Here is an 8,458-nt window from a genome sequence, read left to right on the forward strand (position 1 = left end):
AGTCCAGCAACAGGCTTATATTGATTGGTTCAGGTCCAGGAAGAGTCAAATGTGAACATTCTAGTCTCTCCTTTCAAGGGTGTGAGGAGGTTCTATTCATCAGGCCAAAGGACTTCAATGTGTAACCTAGATTATTATTACATTTTTCACTGTTTAAGTTGTTCTGAGTGGATCAGAAATGCAGGATTCCTCCCTGTGCACCCTCTGAAATATTTAATCAGGTTAGAAGACATCCGGAAAAATCCAACCACCTGTTAGAAAACAGATTGGTCTACAGCACCGTCTGCTTTTTGTAGTCAACCACCTTAGTTTTAGTGGGTAATGGCTTCCCACCCCCATGCCCAGCCACAAGAACTTGACCATCATATTCTCCCAGGTTGGCTCTGACTCAGGCCAGTTTGAAGGTTGTGTTGGCTAAACCAAGGCAAACCAACATATTCCCAGATGTTTTAGAGTCTACCACCAATCAGGTCTGTAGTTGGACCCCCCTCATTTCTCTCCCACTCATCCTATCCGCCCCCCAAACACAGTCCACACCCCAAAGTAGAGAGAAAGAATAATAAAGAGAAGGAAGGAGGAAAATAAGGAGAAAGAGGCAGGATAAATACATTCATTACTTTAGAGGAAAGACAAAGGAGTTAAGAGAGCTCCCACCTGACAACTTCTGTCGATTTGGGTGGATTAGAAGGACTAAGATGGCGGAAGGCTAAAGCAGTGGGGTCATTGAAGGTTCCGGGGAAAGTGTGATAGAAATGACCAACAATGGGGCACAGTTGTGAAGGAGGAGGTGTGAAGAGAAAGGGAGTGAATCTAGAAGACCAATGATACATTATAAGTACAGGAAGTGAATAAGGACTAGACGATGTGATGTGGTTGAAAAGCAGGTTCAGCTGGAGTGGGTACAGGAGTGGGCAAGTGGTAGGCTAAACAGTGACCCCTCCCCCCAAAATTATATCCACAACCTAATCCCTGGAACCTGTGATTGTTACCTTACATGGCTAAAAAGGAACTTTGCAGATGTGATTAAGTTAAGGATCTTGAGGTGGGGAGATAATCCTGGGTTATCTAGGTGGGCTAAATGCAGTCACGTACCCTTGTAGAGGGAGATTTGGCACACAGGAGAAGGTACTGTAAGCACAGAGGCAGAGACTGGAGTGATGTGACTACAGGCCAAAAATGCTGGCAACCCCCAGAAGCTGGAAAAAGCAAGACTTCTCCCCTACAGGATGCAGAGGAATGGAAATGTGGCCTTGCCAACACTCGGTGACACTGATTTTGGACTTCTGGCCTCTAGGTTTTTTGTTTGTTTTTGTTTTGTTTATTTTTTTGATGTTTATTTTTTTATTTGGTTTTTTTAAATGTTTATTTATTTTGAAGAAAGAGAGAGAGAGACAGAGCACAAGTGGGGGAGGCGTAGGAGAGAGGGAAACAGAATCTGAAGCAGGCTCCAGGCTCTGAGCTGTCAGCACACAGCCCGATGTGGGGCTCAAACTCACGAACTGTGAGATCATGACCTGAGCTGAAGTCAGATGCTTAACCTATGGAGCCACCAAGGTGCCCCTGTTTGTTTTTGTTTTTTAATGTTTTATTTATTTTTGAGAGAAAGAGAGAGAGAGACTCCATGAGTAGGGTAGGGGCAGAGAGAAAGAGAGAGAGAGAGAGAGAGAGAGAGAGAGAGAGAGAGAACAGAAGATCCCAAGCAGATTCCATGCTGACAGCAGCCAGCCCAACACGGGGCTAGAACCCATGAACCTCAACCGAAGTCAGACGTTCAACCGGACTGAGCCACCCCAGGTGCTCCCTGGCCTCTAGAACTTTGAAAGAATAAATTTCTGTTGTTTTAAGCCACCAGGTTGGTGGTAATTTGTTATAGCAGCCACAGAAAACTGATACAACTGGTTATGAAGATAGGGTCACAGAGTTTCACAAGAGGAAAGTTGTTTTGGACAAGAATAAAAACCAACTTGTAGCCACGTAGTTATTAAGAGTAGAGTGGAAGCTAAGTGAACTTGAAATAAACTTCATAATGGTTAAAAAAAAGAAAGAAACTTCATAAGTGCTGACATGTGCTAGGAACTGGCTAGACATCTGAGGTACATTATCTCATTTAATTCTTACAGCCACCTCTTAAGGTAGGCTTCTTACCCCATTGTTTTTTGTTGGTGAGAAGATGTACTGCAGAGTGATTAGAAACCATGGTGATCGTGGAGATGGAAATTTGAAGTCTCATATCTATCTCCAAAGTTGGGTTTATATTCACACCACGGTGAAACCAAGGCTCCCATGGTTGCTGGGTGCCTAGCAGACACAGAAGTTGGAGCGAAGAGGAAGACTAAATGTCTTTAATAAATGCTCAACTCTAACCCTGAACCTGAGATGCCTGTGTGCTTTGAAAGGGTGGGAGGGGACCCTTTCATGTCCCCTTTCATGGACAGTGGTATCATCATGGACATGTCCTTTCATGGACAGTGGTATCATTAGGGCAAAGTCAGGCCTATTAGGACAAGGAAGCAGAGAAGGCACATTCCAGAAAAGAGACTTCTTGGCTGTGGAACTGGAAATTGCAGAGGACACAGTGAAAGGCATGAGAAAGGGAATCTTAGAGACTCCCTGATCCAGCAAAGTAGCCATAGAACAGCATAGAAATCCTCTCATATAGGGTTGATGGGGAGTGGGAGGGAGGGGAGGGTGGGGGATGGGTATCGAGGAGGGCACCTTTTGGGATGAGCACTGGGTGTTGTATGGATACCAATTTGACAATAAATTTCATATATTGGAAAAAAAAAAAGAAATCCTCTCATATAAACACTTAGAAATAAAATAAAAGTATAATAATTGTGGGGGGCCGGGCCCCGGTGCCAGGCTGAGACCGGGTAGAGCAATGTTCCCCGTTGACTCAAGCCAACCTGGTGGTTCCCCCTCCCATTCATGTGGGAGGCCGGCCCCGGCGCCAGGCTGAGACCCACATATAATAATAAAAATAATAAATATAATAAAATAAAAATATAAAATATATATTTATATATTCATATATAAAAATTATATAAAATATAAAATAAATATAAAATATAAATAATCATATATAAATATATAAAATATAAATAAAAATATAAAAATTATATAAAATAAAAATAAAATAAAATAAAAAATAATAAAAATAATAATAAAATAAGACTTTATAAAATAAAAGTCTTTTTATTTTTATTTATTTTTTTATTTTTTTTAACCTTTATTTATTTTTGAGACAGAGAGAGACAGAGCATGAACAGGGGAGGGGCAGAGAGAGTGGGAGACACAGAATCCTAAACAGGCTCCAAGCAGTCAGCACAGAGCCCGACGTGAGGCTCAAACTCACGAACTGTGAGATCATGACCTGAGCTGAAGTCGGACGCTTAACCGACCGAGCCACCCAGGCGCCCCAATAAAAGTCTTTTTAAATGTATGACAACAACACAGCAACCTCATTAAAAAAAAATGAAGTTATTGACTATATGCAAATAGTCAATAAACCTATGAAAAAATGCTCAGCTAGTCGTTAGGGAAATGCAAACCAAAACCACAGTGAGGTACCACACCCGTTAAGATGTCTATATAGGATGGCTGCTATAAAAACAAAAACAAAACAACAGAAAATAACAAGTGTTAGCAGGGATGTGGAGAAATTGGAACCCTTGGGTGCTGTCAGTAGGAATGTAAAATGGTACAGCCACTATGGGAAACATATGACAGCTCCTCAGAAAATTAAAAATAGGATTACCATATGACCAGCAATTCCACTTCTGTGTATATACCCAAAAGAATTAAAAGCAGAGTCTTGAAGAGATATTTGCACACCCACATTCCTAGCAGCATTATTCACAATAATCGAAAGATGGGGCAACCCAACTGTCCGCTGATGGATGAACGAATAAACAAAGTGCTACATGCATACAATGGAATACTAACCTGCTAAAAATGAAGAAAATTCTGACATATGCTACAAGATGGATAAACCTTGAAGACATGCTAAACGAAGTAAGCCAGTCACAAAAGGACAAATATCAGATGATTTTACTTATGTAGGCAAATTCATAGAGACAGAAGGTAAAATGGTTGTTGCTAGGGATTAGTAGGGGAGGAATAAAGAGCTATACTGTCTAATGGATATAGAGCTTCAGTTTTGCAAGATGAAAAGAGTTCTGTGGTTGGATGGTAGTGACCGTTGCATGATGTGAATGTACTTAACGCCACTGAACATACACTTAAAAATGGTTAAGATGGTAAATTTCATGTGTATTTTACCACAATTTTTAAACAAGTAAAACTAAAATAAATAAAGCATGGATGAGCTTGACAGGTAGAAAAGGAATCTCCAGGTTATGAAGTGAAAAAGGAATAGCTCGAACAGCAGATTCTGGAACTTGTGCAGCAGCGGCCCCAGGCAGATGATCTGACCCAACAAAGGAGAAGGGCTTGGCCTTTAACACCCGTGCAGGACAGGAGATGACACCCCAAGCCTGGGTGAAGTGAGGGTTAGACTGAGTCCCCTATGTAAAGCTCAGATGCTCTCAGGAAAGCTGGCAACCCAAAAAGATATCAAGGAAGCTCATCTCTGCCCTGACTCTAAATGGGAAAGAACAGTCCCCTATGAAAAATCAAAACCCCAGTCATGTGTCTAGCACAAGTTTAGAGCCCCAATATCTACTACCTGCATCAGAAGGAAACTCCAAGCCAAAAAATTAACATAAAATTGGTCTTTAGCCAGTGATACCCCTAGGATACCTGGCAGAAGCAAATATTAAATCACTGGAGTTAATCTTCAACACTCCAGGCCACAGAGAATTCCACAGGAAAAATAAAGCCCTGCCTACAATAAAAATCTATAAAAACAGAAATAATATACCATGTACAAGAGTCAACAGTCAAAATAAACAGGAGGGGTTAAACTCCTCAATACTTTAGATAGTAGACAAACTGTTGAATAGAGACTACAAAACTAGTATTTTTAAATAGTTTTTAAATCAAAGAAGGATATTCCTAAGAACAGTACAAGACGCTATTTTAAAAAGAATAGAAAGATTTCAGATTAGCCAGAGGAAACTCCTAGAAATGAAAAATATGGTTACTGAAACTAAAAGTGCAAGGGGTACATTAAGTAGCAGATTAGACACAAAAGAGAGAATTAGTGACATGGAGGAGGGATCTGAGGAAATATTCCAGAATGCTCCAGAGACAGACAAAGAGATTAGATATATATATAAAAAAAAAAAATACAGATTGAGAGACAGGATGAATGAAAAGAGCCAATATATGTCTCATAGGAGTACCAGAAGAAGACAATAGAAAGAAGAAACAATACTCAAACTCTAATATCTGGGTCCCAAAAATAGCCTTGCCAATTACTGTCTTACAGTGGGGCAAATATTTTAACTTCTTTTGACCAAGTTTTCCTGATTGTACCATGGTTGGTTATAGGACCCTGTTTGAGAATTAAATGAGATAACATATGTAGAGCACAGCACATAAGAAACATATAATGTATGTGGCTGTTATTTTTTTTAACATTTTAAAATTTTTATTTACTTATTTATTTGTTTATTTTTGAGAGAATGAGGGAGAGAGTGAGCAAGGGGCAGAGAGAGAGAGAGAGAGAGAGAGAGATAATCCCACATAGGCTCTGCACTGTCAGTGCAGAGCCTGACTCAGGGCTAGAACTCATGAACCATGAGATCATGACCTGAGCCAAAGTTGGATGCTTAACCCACTGAGCCACCCAGGCGCCCCTATGTTGCTGTTATTGTTGTTCACAGGAATTACCCCATGTTGCTAAAAGATTCAAACAACTGTTGAAAGAATCACATAGAAGATAAATAAAAATAAATCCATACCTAGACACTCTATACTAAACTGCAGAACATCCAAGATTAAAATCTTACAGTAACCAGAAAGATAGACATATGACCTACAAAGGGACAATAATTAGACTCACGGCAAGGATCCTTCTCAATAGCAACAAAAGAGGCCAGAAGAGAAAGAAAATGTCTTCCATGTGCTGAGGGAAAAAAACTGTCAAACTAAAATTCGATAGCCAGATAAATTGCCATTTACTATTGAAGGTGAAATAAAGGTATTTTTCAAAGTAAAAAAAGAAGGAGGAGGAGGAGGAGGAAGAGAAGAAGGAAACCAATTCCAGAAGGAAGACATGGTATGCAAGAAGCAGCAGTGAGGGGCACGTGGGTGGCTCAGTCACTTAACCGTCCTGACTCTTGATTTCAGCTCAGGTCATGACATCACAGTTCGTGGGATCAAGCTTCGCATTGGGGCTTGCTTGTGATTCTCTCCCTGTCTGTCTGCCTCTCCCCTACTTGCTCTCTCTCAAAAGAAATGGTGGGGGGTGGGTGGGGGGGAGTCAAGGAAATGGGTCTGTGGGAGAGCAAAGGCAGCCCAGGAATTTCTGTCGTGGGCGACCATGGCAGAGGAGAATGGGGTAAGGATTACGGGATTACGGAGGAGAGACATGAATGGAAAGCTAATTAGAATTTTGGTGAGGGGACATAAGGGCCCTCCCAGGGGTTTTGAAGAAATTGAGTCACTTTCTGGGCCTCAGCTTCCTTGTCTGCAGTGCAGAGTTGGAGGGTATTTGTCTCTGATGCCCCTTCTGCTCAGACATTCTACAGTGCTGGATAGAGTCAGGGAGACATGAGGCCAGAGCACCTGAGAATAGCAGGGCTAATTGTATGGAAACTCCTGGAACTCTGAGGGTGACCTCAATCTGGCTCTGAAAACAATGCAGCCGCCAATATTGGACATGAAAAGTCCCTCCCAGAAAAAGGGGAAAGAATGGGCCTGAGCGTGGCACAGACATAAATGCAAGAGGCAGATGACAGGCAAAATCCTAAAAAGCCACATCCTGCCTTCCAAGCTGCTTTCCAAAGGCTCTGAGTTTGACAGAAATCCAAACATGTCTTGTCTTGGGCACCTTCCCCTTTAATTTTCAAACTGATGTATATTTTAAGGGAAATTTAATCCGTGTGGCTCTGAATTATGTACAACAAACTCCTCTAAGGGACACTTGGTGCTGGGAGCTTTTTGCAAATTTGGAAGATCTTACTACAAGATGCTCTTTCTGTTTGTTTGTTTGTTTGTTTGTTTGTTTGTTTGTTTTAACTTATTCCGTTTCCATCTCCTTCTACCCAAAGTCCAAGAGTTTGGTCAGATGCTAGGAACCTGCTGGATAAGGGCTCTACACTTACTCTTCCTCCTCTTCCTTGGCGGTCAAAGGGAACTTATCCAAGCCAAGGGGGAATGGAGCTTAGCTCTGTCAATGGAACTGTTGTCCTTGATCCCAGCATGAACAGGGCCTTACTTTGCTTCTCAGGCACAATGGCTGCGTTTGAGGCAGAGTTGGCAAACAGGACTCCAGTTTCCAAACCGTGTTTCCTTAGGTGGTAATCGACACCCCACCCAACCTTGTTCTCCAGTGGCAAACCTCACAGAAGCATGTTGGTGGCTCCTACTCTTCTGCTGACCAGAGCCCAGTTCCACAAGCCCCAGGAGAGGAAGGAAGGTATGCAGCCAGGCTGGGCAGAACCTCCATCGTTCTCCAGTTCTGCTGGCTAAGAGCACGTGGTCCCAGCTGACTCCGTGGCTTCGGCAGTTCCGTGGTATACCTCACTTCCAGGAATCTTACCCAGCCCGGGGTGGAGAGCCTCGTCACGTATTTACCCACAGCCTGGTTCCAAGATGCAGAATCATGCCACTGGAAAGAATTTCCAGTCTGTGACTTCGTCCCCCACAGTTTCTACATTTCCTTGACAACTGGTGATGATCTGGATGTTTAAAGCACATCTTCTCTCATACTTTCACATTCTTACTCATTTAATTTAATTAACTTCAAGCAGGGGCTGCAAAGTCCAATCAGATGAAAGAGTCAAATCTTGCCAGTTAAAAAGCATCATGAGAGCTGAAAACAACCTCAGGGCTGCTTTTCTACATTATCCACCCGCCCCCCCCCCCCCCCACCTCTTTAAGGTTGGAATTATTCAAAGGAACTGTTTATGTGGCTTAATTTTAGGGCTGACCTTCCCTCAGTAATATCCCTGTGACATCTGCTATTCCATTCCTAACGGTTATTAGCCATCTCGTCTGTGTTAAGATTGCTGGAGGAAGAAAAGAGAGGAATTTGGAACACACTTGTAAAATGCATATACTCTTGGAAATTAAAGCACACCGAATCCAAAACACTTGATGTAAATGAGTTAATTAGAACAGGAAGCCCAGTGAGACAATGTGGTTTAGTGAAAGAATGCTGTGCTTGGAGTCCAAAAAATAGAGATTGAATTCTGTCTCTACTCTCGTTCTCTGCCTTAATTCCCTCATCTGTAAATTGGTGATAACCATCCTTCTCTCATTATAAGACAGTGGTTAAGATTTAAGTGTGTGTGTGTGTGTGTGTGTGTGTCCAGGAATATCTTCTGTA

The sequence above is a fragment of the Neofelis nebulosa genome, chromosome 3 (assembly GCF_028018385.1).
Source record: "Neofelis nebulosa isolate mNeoNeb1 chromosome 3, mNeoNeb1.pri, whole genome shotgun sequence".
Lineage (NCBI taxonomy): Eukaryota > Metazoa > Chordata > Mammalia > Carnivora > Felidae > Neofelis > Neofelis nebulosa.